The 18,546-nt window shown below is 34.2% G+C and overlaps 1 protein-coding gene across 4 annotated transcripts in view; it reads left to right on the top strand.

Annotated features, from left to right (window-relative positions):
• Positions 1-18,546, top strand: part of CDH12 (cadherin 12) — a 532,655-nt gene that overhangs the window by 228,397 nt on the left and 285,712 nt on the right. For 2 of the 4 annotated variants that reach the window (XM_032704979.1, XM_032704971.1), the window contains exon 1: positions 2,084-2,245. The exons of the other annotated variants lie outside the window; for them this stretch is intronic. The gene's annotated coding sequence lies outside the window, so the exon portion shown is untranslated. Of the gene's footprint in view, positions 1-2,083; positions 2,246-18,546 lie in introns of those variants that run through there. 4 annotated transcript variants of the gene reach the window in all.

Below are 18,546 nucleotides of genomic sequence, written 5' to 3'. Positions count from 1 at the left end.
TTTCTTTTTCATTGTGTTTTCATTGTGTATCTAGAGAGACTAGAATAAATAACATTATTATGCATAAATATAATGGATCCGATAAGTATATACCATTTAATACAGCAATTGGTGGTTCAAGCAATTATAAAATACAAGCAGTTGTAAAGTAGGAGGTGTGTCTAATGCAGCATCAATTAGATCAAGAGATTGGAAGTCTATGCTAATCTTTCTCGGAACTATTGGACAAACCACTTAAACTTGCTCAATTCTGTAAGGTAACCAACTGTTAATATGTTGCAAAAACAATACCTTGCTACTTTAGTGACTAGTAAGAGAACTATATAATTATTTCAAATAAAAATTATTTCAGATGAAAGTCTTCCCTCCCCCTCTCCCTCCCTGTCTACTCCCCCCCCCCCCCCAAATTTGGGAAGAGAATCTTTCTCTCTCTCAAAAACTGTTAGTGATTATTCTTTTTTTACATGCCTTAAAGAAGTCTGATTTTCATGAAAACTTGCTACTTCTGTTAACCTTAATTTCTATAAATTTAGCACATGTTCCTGATTTAACAAAGGTGCCTTGATCTAAAAGGCTGGTTATAAGAAATAATGCTATTTGTCCCTTACACTTCTGATTTCACATACTGTAAAACTAAGATTGCCCTGTTCACATGTTTGCGTGCTGGTGGATGGGTGAACCGACCTTGTGTGGATTAGACCTCTAGGATGGCATACATAATTTTGGAGCCTGAAACAGTTAACAAACATTTAATCTCCAGTTAACAAATAAGCTATAAAAAACATGAAATCTGGCCTGAAAGCAGGTGTTGCTATTGGAAGACAGTGGGGAAAACATATCTGTGTTTCAGTGTGGTTCTTCTGTCTAAATTGTGGTGCTTGCTGTGTTCTTTGATCTCTTAGTTCAGTTGGGTATAATGGCCTTCTCTTTATTACATGCAACAGTAAGGTAATCTGCCAAGGGCATAAAAATGTGTACTATGTATTCCACTCCTACAACTGGACTCAAATGACTGAAAATGGATACAAACTTTACAGCTTCTGACAAAAAACTCTGCATTGTCTTTGCCAGTAATTAGGTAGAAGTCTACTTTTATTTTGACTGTCTTTTGTTGATGGTAATAACTGGTTAAAAATAATGAATATATTTTGCAGTGACAGTTTACATTCTTGTTCTTATTTTTTCATAAGAGGGAATTGTGAAAAGTTGTAGGTCTTGTAGGAATAAGCGTAATTTGAGAAATGAGAGCAGCTCTGAAAAAGTCTATCTGCAAGACATAGCCTATTCAAAATCCAGCTGCATCACAAGTCATGTTTGTGCTGCATATATTCAAAACAGTGAAAGAAACTTTTACTGTATCTGGGACATTGGAAAAAATTGTAAACATTTTAACATTTGATATTAGGTAAAATCTCTCAGTTTTTATTTAGTGGTTTGGAATTTACTTAAAGTTTACTTGGAATTTTTCCCGAAGGAAAACAAGAGGCAAGAACCTCACCTGATATAAACTGTCATGGCTCCACTGAAATCAAGCAACACGGTGTTGGAAGCAGCTGAGTAACTGACTGCTGCTTTCAGAATGGAGGGTGGTCTTTATTCTGCTACTTCACATATTTGTTTATTTATTTATTTATTTATTTATTTATTTATTTATATTATTTTTAAATCTATTCAGATCTATCACCCTTTGTACTGGAACTAGAATGCCTAACTCATTTATTACCTAAGGTATTTTGTGGTCAAGGGGGAGAGAAGGCTACAATTTTCTGTGCAAATAGCAGAAGTACTGTACAGCGGAGTGTAGTATATCTATTCATCTCATCTAAAGAAGCAGACAGTAAAGAGGTTCAGTTCTGTGACAGCTTAACCATTAATGACAACTCAAACTTGATTTTATTTCTTCACTTTTTTGGTCTGAAAACACTGGAGCTAAGATTTATTATGTCATTGTCGTCTCTGCCTTTCCTCTATCTCATCTGTATTCTTTACAGAGCCTATAAACATGGGCTGTCAGCAAGCTAAACCTGTCAGATTTCCACTTCCCCCCTCCTCCGTCTGCTACTATGCTGCCCGAGAAACAACCCTGCATGCTGCACCCTCACTATGATTCTCATGATCACAACTCATTCATCACTGTGACTTCAAACGCAGCTCAACACATTAGGAAAAAGGTCAGGGATATGAAAGGAAACAAGAAATAAACAACTACCCAGCGGAAGCAGTCGAGCTACAGGAGACGTGGGAGGTAAGATCGGAGCCAATTTCTCTGCCAGCAGCTGTACTGGGCATAAAGTACTTGCTATACAAGTTCTAAGTGTTTTAAGTTGGAGGGTTGTGTAGGGGTTTTCCACAGCTCCTGGTTTATTTCCCAGCATAGAAGCATAGCGAAAGGATAAGAAAACCTTAGCTAAAAATGAGATGGTTATAAAACTTTTTAAAACCGGAATAAAAATGACAGATTGGTTACTCAGTGACTAGAAACCTGCTAGCATACAAGATTGGACTTGAGAGTTCAAAAAAACATCCTTTCAGTGACAAAAGGACAAGTCCTGTGTTTACTTTCTGAGCCAAACTTGAAGAAGCTTTTGTGTTGCCATGGGGGGAATTTGGTATGGAGGAAAAAGAAATTATTTTATATGAAGCAGTAATACTCCTTTAAGTGGGATCTGCTTCTTCCTATGCTATACTGTCAATGTAGTTAGGCAGTACTTATTTTAAAATTATTCTGACTTACTGATGTCCCTTCTCCATTCTCCTCACTACCACTTTGGTCATTTACCATTGAGTAGATTTGTTTTCTTGATCATGAATTATGTTTTTTTGTCTTTATGCTTTTTTTTTTCTTCAATTTCTTGTCACTTTTCATCATAAATAGAAATAGCTGTTAACTCTTTCCTTATTTGCATATTGCGAATCTATACTTAAAATATTGATGTGGTACCATGACAATAATTACTTTCTCTCAGCCAATAAGGTGAAAAAAGAGAGACTGCTGAGTCTAAAATTAATACCTTGTAAAACTCTGTTCAGAAGAGTTTGATATAAAGAAATTAGCTTGCGTAACTATAATGTTTTTTCTCACAAATGATAGTAAGCTTATCAAGATTTTAGTTTACAGTTTTATTTATGTATCCAATAATTGGTAAAGAATTTTATATGGCCAATGATAATAACATTTTGCACAGCAAACATGATGACTTTGGTCAAACTGTTGAGAATATAAATATATTTATTGACTAATAATCTTTAAAAAAAACTAATTCTGACTGTGCTTTACGTGAGTGCAGATTGTTTATGTTCTAACCATTCTTAACATGCTTCTGTCCAGCTCATGCTAAAAGCTTGTTTTTATGCTTTATGTGTTATTTAAGCTAAATAAAGAAAAATAAACTGATTATTTGATAATTTTCTTTCAACAAAAAAACCCCAACAACGAAAAAAAACAAAACAAAACAAAAAAACCCAACCAAACAAAACCAACAACAACAAAAAAAAAAACCCTAGTGAAATTATCAGGCAAATGATAAAACCAAAAGCATCCAATGATTTAACAGGGAACAGGCCATTTTGTGGAGAACGGTTCTCATGATGTCCATTAAATGCAATACTTTGGATGCAACCTTCAAATATGTTAATGCTTGTGCCGCTGGCTGCTGAAAGGTGAGAAGGAATACTACTCTACATTTTTGCTCTATTTCACATTCTCTTTGAAGCATTTGGTATCATGCTAAAGCTGAAGACAATTTGACCCAAAACACTATATACATCTTACAGAGTCACCTACGGGAAGAAACTAGCAGAATTTGTGGAGAAACTTCCTATAATTCAGGAAAGGAACTTTTGATGTAAAAACAAAATAGAGGACTGCTATATCCCCTACTTCTGCACAAGCATTTGTGTTTTCACAAGTGCTGAGTAAATGTCTCTGCTCTCAGTTGCCAATAGGAAGCACTTTTCTCTGTGTTCATCATACTCCATGGATTGATAGTATGGAAATTCATGAAATTTGAACACACTGAATATCCTAGCTTTAGTGGGTAGGGGATGTTAAGTTCCCTAAATCAGATAACGGTATTAACACATTGTATACATAACAGTGTAACAATTCAAAAAGGCAAAAAGCTGAGCACAAGGAGTTAGGATATTCAGACAAAAGGTAGTTCAACGCTGAGTTCAAAATAGATAAATTCTAGATTTATGTGACCTGTGGGGAGTAAAATAAATTATGGAGAATAAGAATGAGGGATGAAAACATATTAAAAAAGAAAAGCATGCTTAAGTTCCCTCAACTTACTGCATGCTTTCAAATCTAAATGCAGGATTGTGATACAGAAAAGTTCTGTACTGACAGGACTCATACTCCAAAATAAGGCAACAAATTATGCTAGAAATTTCAAACTTGTGGAGAAAGAGGTTTGAAAGACACATGGCAGTATACCTATAAAAGAGGTTATAACTGTAAAACAATTAAGATATAAATGTGAGTGGCTCTTCATGAAATACATTGAACTGAAATAACAACGTCAGCGGCAGTATGAAAAAAGTGATCCTGCTAAAGGAAAACAAAACGGAGGGTAAGATAAGAATAATAAAGTAAATTGTGGTAAGAAAATGCGACTGTTTAAAAAAATAAATAAATGAGAAATAGAAATCTTTTTTTGAGTTTGACTTGTAAAATAATATAAACAGTGTTGTTATCTACCACATTACTGCAAACAAAATATAGAGTGGGTGGAGGATGAAAGGAGGAAGAAGAAAAGTCCAGAATCCAGTACTTCCCTCTTTATTGGTATATTAGGAAGGAGCCAACTCCTAGGCAGTTTATCTCCCAGCATCAAATGAGACTATTTCAGTTATCTTGATCAATACCAGCTAAAAATTAAGTACAAACCAAAGATTATTTTGCACTGAGATATCAAATATTCTTTTATGTTTCTCTACTAGAGTAAACTAGTAAATATTGAAATTGGCAGACTGAATCTGATAAGTACTTCAAATTTGAAGTAATGTCTTAGAAAAATAAATGAGTATCTTACTTTTCCCTCTTGAATATATAATAAAGTTTACATTACATAATGCACTGTTGACAAAATAGATACCAGAGGGGTGCATTAAGCTATGAGAAATTGTCTTTAACTGAAATATGAAAGGCAGCCATTTTAAAATAAGAAAGCTAAGGACGAAAAGGTAATTTGGAAAGTGCTCACTTTCAAATTACTAACTCACCTCACCAAGCAAAAATTTGTGCTAGCATTCACCATCTAGTAAATATAACAAATGTTATGTGACAGAACTTGCCTTCTCTTATTTGCTCACAGTCACCAAAACTAGACTTGATTTGCCAGGTTGTAAATTAGATTCCTGCAATGAAGATATGTAGGGGTTGGGTTTTGTACTCCTATAGTTCTTAAGGAGGATTGTTTCAGTTGAACAGACTTCACTATCCATTCTTAGCAGCTCAACTGACTGCAATCAATAGTGTATAGACCAAGACAGATTTGCAAAATGAACAAAATAATTCCTTCAATAAAGATCATTGAAATAAAAATCCACTGTCAAGATAGCGGAATACAGAATTTTATTATATACTCAGAGAACTCCTGCATTTGTGTAAAGAAAGGCATAATGACTTCCTTATGACTGATGGAGTTCAAGTTTGTATATTGGGTATGACAGCTAAAATGCTTGCTGTGCACTCAAGTCAATGTTTGTAACATAAAAGGATGTACCATTCTAAGGATTAACATGATCAATAATCCCTTTTTTTTTTTTTATTTTCTGGCAATATTTACTTCCCATTTGACAAAGTATTAAAAAACATTATTTACTACATGGAATTGGAAAAACATTGAAACACATTCAAATTTCTCTTCAGGAACAGCTAGCACTCTTATTTCTCACATGGGAGCCCCTTTATGGGAGTTCTAACTAGCTGCTTCTTCTATTCCAAAATCTGTGGATTTTATTAAGGCTTCTTCAAAATGTGAAGAGAAGTGGATACAAACATTTCATGGTTAAGAAATTCTTAGTTTTTATTAGTGGTGCATAGGAAATCAAGTAAGGTCTTATTTTTTCCACAATTTATTAATTCAATGCTATCTATAATGGTATTTATTTTATAAGTATGGTGCTAGTCCAATCACTGAGTATATTTGGACATTGAGTTTTTTTTTGGTTCCATTTTCTCTACAAGATTTCCATAATTCAAAAGGACTTGGTAGTTCTCTTGCATGTCTCTGGAATAAAAATCACTGTCTAATATCATCAATGCATCAATGCACAATCTTCTGATTGTACTGCTTTACTTTTTCTTTGATCCCTCCAGCGGAGGCAAACCAAAAGTTCAAACAAGATTAGTCTATTTCAAACTTCTTGAATGAATGTAAACAAAGTTATAATTTAGGAAAGAATATATTCTTTTTATAGTTATATTACTTTGTTTTTAAATGTCAATGTTTGAAATTGTTTAAAGTCATTCAAGAGTGCCTAGAATACAGTATTGAAAGTATTTTGTTTCTCTTTTCTTTCATATACTGCCATATGAGGATGTATAACAGTGGTTGTCATTTTACTTTCTTCAGGTCATAGCCTGTAATATTTTCCCCCAAAAACTATATTAAAAAAAAAAAAAAGAACACCACTAAAAACCCCCACTATTTCCTATAAAAGTCAGAAATTAATTAGTACTGCAAAATTCTACAGAAATTGTAAGAGAGAGAGAATAAGTAAAATAACTTTTTAAAGTACAGTCAGGTAATTTTATAGTTAGTCTTACAAGAATTATGTAAAGCAGTTGGAACTCAAACTACCCACTACATTATACATTATATTCATTATTGGTACTGTAGTTAATATGTTTTTTGACATTCTGTTGCCCGTTACAATACTGGGATATAATGAGATCTCTTTTTTAGTGCACCAGGTGTAAAAGGTGTATTATTCAGGATTTCTCAGGCAACCATTGGAACCTTGTCAGCTCTGAGATATGCTTCCTAATAACTGGAGATAGTCTGCGCCCTGGTGTGTAACTGTTGTGGTTTAATCCCATCCCAACTAAGCCCCACATAGCTGCTTTCTCACTCTCCCCCATGTAGGGCTAGGAGAGAGAATCAGAAGGGTAAAAGTGAGAAAACTCATGGGTTGAGATAAAGACAGTTTAATAGGGAAAGCAAAAGTTGTGCACAAAAACATAACAAAATGAAGAATTCATTCACTACTTCTCATGAGCAGGTAGAGGTTCAGCTGTCCCAAGGAAAGCAGGGCTCCATCACACTTAACGATGACTCAGGAAGATAAACGCCAGCACTCCGAAGGTCCCCCCTTCCATCTTCTTCCCCCAGCATGATATGTTGAGCATGATGCTGTGTGGTATGCAATATCCCTGTGGTCAGTTTGGGTCAGCAGTCCCGACTCTGTCCCCTCCCAACTCCTTGTGCACCCCCATTGGAGTGGTGTGACAAGCAGAAAAGGTCTTGATACTGTGCAAGCACTGATCAGGGATAACTAAACATCCCCGTCTTATCAATGCTGTTTTCAGCAGAAATCCAAGACATAATCCTATACTAGCCACTATGAAGAAAATTAACTCTACCCCAGCACAGTAGTTTACAACAGTCCTGTACCACATAGAAAACCTTGTATCACATGCTCAGGAGAAAACATATGGTTCAGGTGAACTTTGAGAGAACAAAGAGAACATCCTACCTACCATATGTCTTGGCTTGAAGTTTTTATATACCAAGACTCAGCACAGGAACAACTTTTGGAGGGAATTAGTAGCTTTCCCTTTCCCTTCATAAGGACTTTGAATGTACCAATAGTGACATTTGCATGCCCAGGAAAGGACAAAACATTCCTGTTAGCCCTCTCTGTTCAAATATAACTGAATGTGAATATTAATTCTCCTTCTGCTGTATTTCATAGATGAGACAAGGAAGAGATAGATCTAATTCAATACAGTGATATATTGATGGTTGTGATCAGGACAAGAAAAATTGTCTTTTAATAAAAAAAAAAACCACAAAACCCCACAAAAAACTGTCCGATCCGAAGTAACACAGGTTTTGTTTTAACTCGGCAGAGCAGGAATCTATTCTTGAGTATTAAGTTGATATGTCGCTGGTTAACATGACATATTTCAAGAAATATTACAGCAACCTTACTACTATCATCTCCAGTGCATGTGTAGTTACCAAAAAACTTGACTGATACATAAATGGTTTCATTTACAAACCATTTTTCTACTCAGTAAATTCTTTGTCAAACAACTGCTCTTATTCCCTCAAAGTTTAACAGATATACCATTCTTATGTATGACATAAGAAATGTAAAATGTAACAATTTGGATACACGAACTTATTTAAAATACCACTTTTCCATGTTTTGGTTTAAGAACTATCTCTCTTTTCTAAACGTTTTTTTTTTAATTTTACTGAATGATGTATTTTTATTTTTCCTTTGTGATGCTGTTGTAACCCTACATTAGTATGCAAAAATACAGGGAATAGTACTAAAAATAATAAAGTCCCCCTAATATTATGAGTATTGCTTCTCCAGAGACATTCTGAAAGAATAGATTATAATAAAATCCACCATTGTCCAGTCTGTTCCTTTGTACGTGTCCAGAGCGTTTTATTAGTGACAATTTGTTTCTGAAATTGCTTCATACTGCTTTTTTTTTGCCTGGACATCCAAGGTAAATGCAACAAAAACAAGCTGGACTCAAATATTGCAACATCAGTAGAAGTATTTTCAGATTTCAGATTAATTTTATTTTTACTTATAGCAGTTTGTTATTCAGTGGGGGAAATTTCCTTCAAGAAATTTCTCCAGATTTACTTTTTTTAGTTGTCAGTTGTTAATGAAAAGAAAGTCTAAAACAGGAAGCATAAAAAAATGTATAATATTTAAAATTTAGGACAGTGTACCATATAAGTACCTAAAAATACTGATATGAGAAACTTAAAAAAAGTTATAAACTTCCCAAATTGATGTTTTTTAACATATTTTGAAGAAGTTCAGGATGGGAAATATAACTTGATGCATTCCTTTGAAATATTTAGATAGTACCAAATGTATTGCATTTTTAATGGAGGAAAAAAAAAGGTGACACCATTGTTTTTTTTTAACTGTTTCTCTGGATGGAACAGTGTTAACAGTGCTTTAGGCATTTCTACATGAGGGACCAACATGACTTGCAGAATATTTTAGTAATGAATACCTATATGGAATAAATTCAGCTGGATTTCAGAGTTTAGACTAAATTTTCATAGTTGGAAAAATCAATATTTTGTAATGTGAAAAAAAAATCTTACATATATATAAAGACAATATCAGGATTGATTTTTTATAATTTCAATGTCAGAGACCCTAACTTTAACAAAAAGTGTAGAAATAAAAAAAAAATAAACATTAAATCTTTAATTAAAATCCTTCTAATTAAAAAAAAAATCTACCTTTTTATATTTTTAAAATGCCTTAGTTGTATGCATTTGGATTTTAGAAATGTGTGTCCCTATCCACTAGATGGTCTTGGATTCTGATTCTCCTACAAAATGCAATTAACTTAAATACCCGCTTTTTTTTCCCCCTCTGCTTTTCCAAATATTTTCCAAATTTTTCCCTTCCTATAAAACCATACTAATGAACATATAATCACTGAGTAGCATAATCTTATTTAAGGCCTTTCCTTCACTTATTTGTTTTCTGGTTAACATCCTTTTACAGTATTTACACATAGGGTCTGAATTTTCCCCCATTAGACCAAGAGAAATGCAAATGAAAGCATTAACCATAGCCATCTTTACTATCAGTGTTCAAATTAAAATTCTGTGAGGCTCAGCCATGCTCTTTTTAATTATTCCTGTTCCCAAAGAGATGAATTTTGGGGTTATCTTCATTTATTTATTTTTATTTCTTCTTTTTTCCTTTGTCATCCTAAACCAATATTGTACCAAATAACTCCAGCACTATACTAGGGTACACCAGTTCGCTTTTTATTTGTGTTGCAATCAGAAGCCTGTCTTTCATTTTAGAATTTTCACAGGACATTACCCTACATTATATATGTTCATAAAATATGGTTGAGTTATTCTGTTGGGTTCAGATGAAAATAACTACAATTTTCCATTTGTTTTAATAATTACTTAACCAGAGACAAGACTTAGTCTGAGATTAAAAATATGTGTTCTTCAATCCACCAGAAATATTTAGTTATTCTATATTCTGTGACAGGGGAATTTTATTTCTTACCTCATAAAGGTACTGAGAGCATTAATTCCCTCCAGATTACAAGGCATTTAAATGCTATCAGAATATGAGGAAAGGGCAGATGAATATATATTGATAGAACTAAATAATGTGCCTGCGATTCTCAAAAGCATCACAGGTAGTTAAATGCTCCATACTCAACTGAAAGTCAAACAAGCAGGATATCTTGAACTTTGGTCTCATGTTCTATTGTAATATAACGGAGGAATAAACTATTTCGTAGTTTAAAAACAGTGGCACATGTGAAATGCCATATAGGGTTGGTATGAAGAGGAGCATATTGAGAAACATATTGCAGAAGGAGACAGACAGATGTACCTACCAGGTAGTGCTCTCATGTTTCTACTGTCCTACTGCACGTAAGCCACATGTATAGCAACTCAAGGATATGCATTGGCTGGTTTGTTTCTACCCCTAGCTGCAATACCAGAAAATTATCTTCTTCAGCAGACTTCGGTGCCTTTATACAAACGAGCACATGAGACTTGCACCTTTACATCATGGAGTGGAAGGCTTGGGGTTCTCAACTGGTGCTGCAACCCACAGCTTTCTAATTGTGTCACAAAGAACAAGAAACTCTTATGCATAAGCAACAGAGAAGTTGCTAAGAGACATCCTGTGCATGGAGCTATGCAGGAACTGCTGAATAAAATAGTTCAACCTCCACCTCTCAAGTTTTCACAGGACTAATAATCAGAATTCTGGGTTAAGAAGTTACTGATGTAAATATTTTGGAACAGATAATACATTTTAGATCCAAAATAATAAACATGAAAGAAAACTTAGAGCTTTGGTCTTCACAGCCTTTTTAGTCTATAAACAGTCTGTTAGATTCATAAGTTCATAAACACATTTTGAAAAATACCTGAGTTTTTTAATGTTAATCAAAATTCTTCAAGTTTTACATTGTGAAAAAAGAGTTTTAGTTAAGCTAGTTGTTGATATTCAATCTCACTGGTACTTCCATAACAAACAGAATGTAATGAACATCTTACAGAAGTGTTTTCTATTCAGGAGTCATCTTGGTGAAGGAATGCTTGATCTAACAGTCTAATACAAGTCTGGTAGTTCTTGATAAAGTTGAATATATATATCTGTATGAAATTGTATGGACAAGGTGTTGTGAACCTTGACTTTGACCCAGTAAGTCATTTCTTTGACAAATAGGTAACTTTTCAGCTTATCTCCAAATTTACTAGGAGTTTTACTTCATCAAACATACCATACTCTGTTTATAAATTACTAACTCCTAAAGCAGTATTGACAATGAAGGAAAGCAATTCTTCTCTGTACTACAGATAATCTGTTCATAAGCTCTGCCTTATCATCTGAACTTTACCAGCATAACCATATCAAATGAGCAATCTATATCAGCCTAACATATCGGTATAGTCAAATTTATAAGAGAAATAATGGTTCATACTTCAAAATCACCACACTTTTCTACTTTTTAACTCTGTGGAAAGCACCTTATGGTGCTTTCAGTTAGTCCCTTTCTGACCTACGGGACAAGTAATCACACAGATGTTATTATAAAATGTTTCTGATCTTTTTCTCTGAATGTCTTCGGTTTTCTTCACATTTTGCCCTGCCTCTCTCCTTCATAATCACGCACAGCTTAGTAGAACAGAGATGTATGTGAAATTTGAGATCTCTGTAATTTTAAAATTTAATGCTTCTCCATATATTTATAGTTTTATACAAATATATGTGGTGTAGTACCCATGTCATTAATCTAGTAAATCATTATATTTTGGCTGATCCATTCTAAATGCTCTCTGCACTGCCACAAACATTGCCTGCTACACAGAACTGATGACTAACACTGTCTGACAAGTTGCACCACAATTTCTGGAGACGCTAGAGTAGCAAATATATAGTGTGGGTTGTGTCAATGTTCTTGAAATGATTGAGAATTTTTTAATTATAAATCAAATTTTAATATAGTTACACTGTTCATCCAAGTATATCTTATGAAATTTAATGTATGAAATATTAACACATGATAGAACTGAGTTTCCTGTGCTGGTAGATTTGGTTACTTGAGAATGCAGAGTAGGTCCTTTCATAATGACTAGTTTTATGATCAGGAACTTAGTCCCATAAAAAGGAATATCAGAAACTACCCTTTTTAATGGTATTTCTTGTACTGGAATGGTGACATGAAGAAATGTTACAATGGTTGGGGTCTTGATGCACAAAACCTTTCTGTCTGTGCCCTAGCCTTGATAGAACTGAAATATAACATTTATTTATAAGTATTATGATTCTATGTCTCCTCTTAGGCACTGCAAATCATACATAACTATAGGGAAGGGTATGAACAAAGTCTGTTAATATCAGCCAGCCAAGGTAACCTCCATGTTATCTTATTTTCCTTACTAAATATGGATAGTAGATCATGTTTTCCCTGATGAACATTTTAGGTTCAAAACACTTTGCGTGCATTTAGTTTGATTACTGTAGTCAGTCTTCCCTGGGAGGACACTGAGAGAAACATTCATGTGTTTGCATTGTTGGTAGATGGTATTATTGCTGACTTTCTCTGGAAGAATGGAAAACAACAAGACTCTGCCATATATTGTTGACTGTATTTACCTTCCTTATCTTTCTTAAATTTCTCTAATATTTAGCTTCAAAAATTCCCAGGAAGCTCATGAGTCTGCTAGACTTCGTGTCTTTGGTAGTTTAGCCTATGGTGTATATACATTTTTAATGGAGTCTGCACCCTGAAGGTCAAAGTTACTGTAGGCAAGTCATTTTACTAAGTACAATACATTGAATAGTATATGCTGCATGAAAATAAATCGTTTTCTTTGAAAAATTCCTATGTGTTACAAAATATTGTAAAATATATATGATTTTATATATTGTAAAATATATATGATAAGTTGAATATGCTATCTGGAGGTTTCAATGCTTAATTAGAAATTATGATTAAAAGAAAGTGAGTAGACAAATAACATTGACTTTTCTTTGTGTTTGTTATTTCGCATTGAATTAATGATCTCATTTTTTAAAAGACCTGTCATGCGAAACTGGAAAAATTTAGGCCCAAACTTTGTTGACCATTAATAAACATTCAGTATTCCATACTTTATTACAAGCGAAAAATTCAATGTTCAAGAGAGAATAACAGTTTATCATCTTGGTAATTAAAGCTGTTACCTTTGTAGTAGGAGAGACATAGAAAGGAACCTTGTATTGTCTCACTTAAAATTTGAATGGTAAGGGAACTCTCTGCAGAATGCAATATGTTTAGTTTGATGAAAAACTTACTTCTGATCTTCTATCTACTAGGGATGGCTTATCTTTTCTTGCAGGTTCTTCTTATTGTAGCCTAATAGTACAGGGATTCCAATGCAGATATAATATTTTGATTTTTAAAGAGACTAATTCAATGTGTATTTTTCCTCATCGTCTTAGGTAACTTTGAGAATGATTACTTTGGTTCTGTGTCTCTATGATTTTTAAAAATATTTTACACATTTTAGATGAATATTAATTAATATCTCTTCATCATTGATGAACTAGTTATTTCTTATTTGGCTATTAAAGATGTAATAACTTTCCTTGTGTTTTATACTTCCATTTGTTTGCAATCATTCAAGATAGTGATCACAGAGTTGGACTTCCAGTAACCACTTCCAGTAATATTAGAAAAACTCCACATACATATTATTCATAGGAGACTATACAGTCAAACACAAAAATATACATGTGTTTGAGCTGGAGGAAAATTATGGTTCTTAATGTTGCTTATAGGGATGCTGGTTCTTCAGGAACAAGAGATTAATAGTATGTTTGAGATTAACAGTATGTTTTCCAACACTCACAATAAAATTAATTTTATATCAAATTAAATTAGCACCATAGAATCCTAACAATCTTAAATACTTTCTTGGACACTATTATTGGACAAAATGTACAACTCATAGCAGTTAACGTACCAGTGATGATAAAGATGTAGCAGAAGCTGTAATTGGAAAAATCCTTCCACTATCCTTACACTATCATCTTCTAGTCTTTTATTCCCTGATGTTTACCTTGGCATTTGCAAAAATAAATGTTCCTAAAGTAAAAATAAAAGTTCCTAAAATCCTCTTATTTTGAGTTTCCTAGTAGGCATACACTTATAGGGGAAATGTTAGAGAAGAAAAATACATATCCTTATAATTTTCAAATGGAATTTTAAGGAGAAAATATACAGTTCTGTTTTTTAAGGAAAACAAACACATAAACCCATTCCTAGTTCTTAATTGTTCCTACTTCTACTTACTTTTGAGATCCTGTTTCTGTTTACTTTATCAGTCATGCTCAATTCTGAACTCCGTGACAGGCATTTTATGAAACTGTACAACAAAAAACATGTAGCACAAAATATTGTGACCAAGTAAATTTTTTAAATCTGCTTCCAGGCAGGAATAAATCTCTCTTATTTCCAGAAGATTCCTCCTAGTCTATATTTTCAATATCTTTTTCTGTCTTTCATGGTGCTAACTGGTAAAACAGAGAATAAAAGAGAAAGAGTGTTTTCTAGCAGGTGGGAAATTACCACCTGGTAGCCAGCTGGCAGAAGGAGGCTTGTGTGTGTGTGCATCTGTGTGGGTATGTTAGTGTGTTTAACAGATTGTTCCTTCTTTTTTCAAAAAAACCCTCTTTTAAAATTTTTATTCATTAAACATTGTCTATAGATTTCAAGAAAAAAAAAAGGAAATGCATCTTAAACTGGTCAGTACTCTTTCTTCTAACAGAGTAACTCCAACTGGGTCTCAGAAATATCTTTTGCAAAGCCCTTCTCTTCATGAGGTTCTCATTGCAGTGCCTATCTCAGCCCTGAGTCTCATGGGGGTAGCATTGCTCACAGGATTTCCAGACTGCCATTTTCAGTGCCAGTTTGAAATCAGGAGACTCTAGGCCATATATTGAAGTATCATTCGTTTGATGGAACTGGAACAATTATTGGATTTATCATTCCCTAAACACTGAATACATTTTGAATCTCTAACACTGGTTTTATTAGAGCAAAGACTAGAGGCACGGACATTTAGAAGTACAGAGTTCACATAATGACTTAAAGCTAAAAGGGTTTGTGAATAGAAATTTCTCTTGCCTTTTTTGTCTTTGCAGAGTTGTCTTGTCTTCCAGGCTTGCTATCAGTCCAAGTTCTGAGACTGGATTAGTACAAATGAATATTGTTGATCCCTTGCAAGTGGCTAATTCCCACTTTGGAGGCATGTATGTTTAAAAATCACCCTTTTTCCCACACTGTATGTTCTCCCAAGGAAGCACTTTTACTGTCCCATGAGGCCCTTGCTTGCCTGCACACCAGGGAACCTCTCTGGCATCTAGGCACTCTTGCTTCTTGCAGAAAGGAATAGTCTCCCCTTCCTCCCAAGGTTCCTCCTGATCCAAGACTAAAAGCAACACCCATCGTCCTCCTGCCTGGATCTACGCTTTTAAAGAAATGGGGCAGTAACTAAATTAAGCAGATTCCACCCTTGGCACGTTCTGAAATCTGAGATCAGAGGTGCTCAGAAACAGATTTGCAAGAAACAGGTTTACTCAGAAGCAGGTTTATATTGTAACATGAATGGATAGGGAGAGGGAAGCAAGCTAAATGTTTTTCAATTACAAGTTGGTCATTTAATGAAGTGACATAATTTATTTTGCTACCTGTGTCTTCCTGACAGGAAAAGCTGTCTGCCATTGTGATTTCTAAAGGTATTTGGCCATGTTCAGACAGTAAATTGTACGTTCACTGGTCTCTGGGAGGCAAGACTGAACAAAGTTTTCTGGGGAAGACTTTCTGGAGTCTAATTAACTACATGAGTAGAAAGCAGCATTCACATAGTCTGTGCTTTTCCACCCTTTTAATTCTTTGTTTTGATCTTCTGGCCCCCTGCCGTGATGTAGCCTTGGGTATTAATTCTAAATAAAAAGTGCTTGGTCTGACATTCTTAACATGTTCCAGAATGACTACTAATTATGTTGGATGTGGGCTGCTATTGCTGTGCTGCTGCTATGTTGCAGTTTCTGCTTCTTGTGTTCTTATTTGCTCCCCTTCTTCCTTGCCTGATATGAAAAGACTCATTTAGTTGAATGTATTTACCTGAAGAATTATGGTTTGATCCCTTGGCCGTAAGGCTGGTTGGAGGCATTTGGTACCAAATAAGTTTCAGTGGATTGTGGCTGCCTGTTCGTACTGTATAAGGTTGCCAGTTGTAGTTTATAGTCTGCGTGGAGCAACTAATCTCTCTCTGGTGTAAAGGACAGAGCTGGGATGCTGTATACTATACATTACATCTCATGCCAGCTGGAAAGATTGCTAGGCACTCTGGAAGCTTTTTTTTCCCAAAGTAAGGACTTTTACTTAGTTTCGATATGTAGTTTTTTCTTCTCTTGATTATCTCTTAGCAACAAGCTTGAAAAGTGTTAAGAAGATTGAACGAATAAATGAAAAAGGAGACCAGTGGGATTTTTTTTTACCTCGCTCCAGAATAGGACAGAACACATGGAAACAGATGCAGCATTGAGCTACATCGGACCATCATTGCATTCCACAACAAACCTCTAAAGGATGGAACAATTGCAGATGAAAGAATAGAACAATTCCAGATATGTATTATTGACATTTTTCACAACCCCGTGGCTGTAGAATTGTTTAGAAAGACACAGCAGGAGGGGAAGAAAAACCTCTCTGGGTCTTTTTCTTAGGTGTTTATATATGAATTCAAAAGAAAAATCTGAGCTGTATAAAATGAAATTTATAAGAGGAGTAAATGCACTTAGATTTAATCTCTTTGTTCTATTTGAACATGAAAATGAGGCAGTTAATGCAATGTTTTCTTGATAGATTGAAATTAACCCATAATGAAAAAATAAGAACAGTTAAGGAAATAGTGAAAGTTTGCCCTTTTTCATGTTTCATGTTTCATCTTCCCATGCAATATTTGGAATAGATGAAAAGTAGAGAATCGCTACTTTAGGTTCACGCACACTTGCAGTGAATTGTAGGAATGGCTGTATTGAGTCACACCTCACATCCATGTAACCCATCTTTAAAAGTTAAATGTTATGCTGCTAACTTATGAGGACATAACTTAGAAGCAGAGATTACTAAAACAGTACATTCAGCACATAAATACACTTCAAGCACATTTTTAAAAATATAGTCTGTTGAAATCCTTAAAATCCTTAAAACAAATTCACTTCCTAGCCAGAGATTAATAAGTCCATAATGTTATTTATATTGTTACACTTCTTCAGTTAAGCAGCACACAATGAGTTTACACAGGCACTAAACAATCTCTTAAAAGGATTTTATGAAACCGTTTTTAAACATCCACAACAAAGTAAAGCTCAGTGGATCCATCAGCACAGTATTAGCTCTGTTTGCATCTCATAAAAATATAGGTACTGGTTTAGTGGAACCTGATAACTTTCATAAAAGAACAGAGTCAATTAATTAGAAAAGAAGGGACAACCAGGCTGTTGGGGATTTATCAACACTGTAAAGTTAGTGTGACTGGTTGTTATGAGAAGCTTTAATTAACCATTGATCACACTGAATGTTTTAATGATCACACACATATTGTGATGTATAACATGCAGAACTGCTTGAGGCATCACAAGCAAAATATATAGAAACCAGGTTCAAATGTCCCATTAGTTTTAATAACTACTCTTTAAACCTTCAGCCTAAAATGGTAACTTTTAATACTGGAAAACAAATGAGAAAACAAATGGGAAATAAAATAGTCATACTCATTGGGGTTTTTTTAATTATTATTATCCAAAGTAATTTTACTGTTACTTCTTCTCATTTTCTAAAAGAAGGTGGGATATTTGCAAAAGAGCCTTGCCAGGAAGGTACTAATCTGAAAGAAGGCATTGACTTATTCACCCTTAGTGTAAGGGTTAGCTCACTGGCTTGGAGAGTCTTGAAACGAAGGTGATTATATTTCTCTGTTAGCTTAGCATTCCAGATGACCTATGATTATAATTAATTTCCACCACTAATTCAATATTTGAGCTGTTGGAGGAGTTGAGATTCTAATACAGATCAAAGGTGTAATATGTATGTATAGTTTCTAGATTTAAAAATCTGTTTAAGAGTCCAATACGGTCTAGTTTAGTAGATTCCTAAAATTGATGGTTAAATAAAGGAAAGTATTCTGAATTAGTCTTTCCAATAAATCCTGAAGGTTTTACACCTCTCTAACTTCATTAGAAGATTAGTCTGTTAACTTAGCCAATTAATTCAGGTGTTTGAAA

Source organism: Chiroxiphia lanceolata, chromosome 1 (genome assembly GCF_009829145.1).
Source record: "Chiroxiphia lanceolata isolate bChiLan1 chromosome 1, bChiLan1.pri, whole genome shotgun sequence".
In the NCBI taxonomy this organism is placed as follows: Eukaryota; Metazoa; Chordata; class Aves; order Passeriformes; family Pipridae; genus Chiroxiphia; species Chiroxiphia lanceolata.
This window is presented reverse-complemented; position numbering and strand designations above follow the sequence as displayed.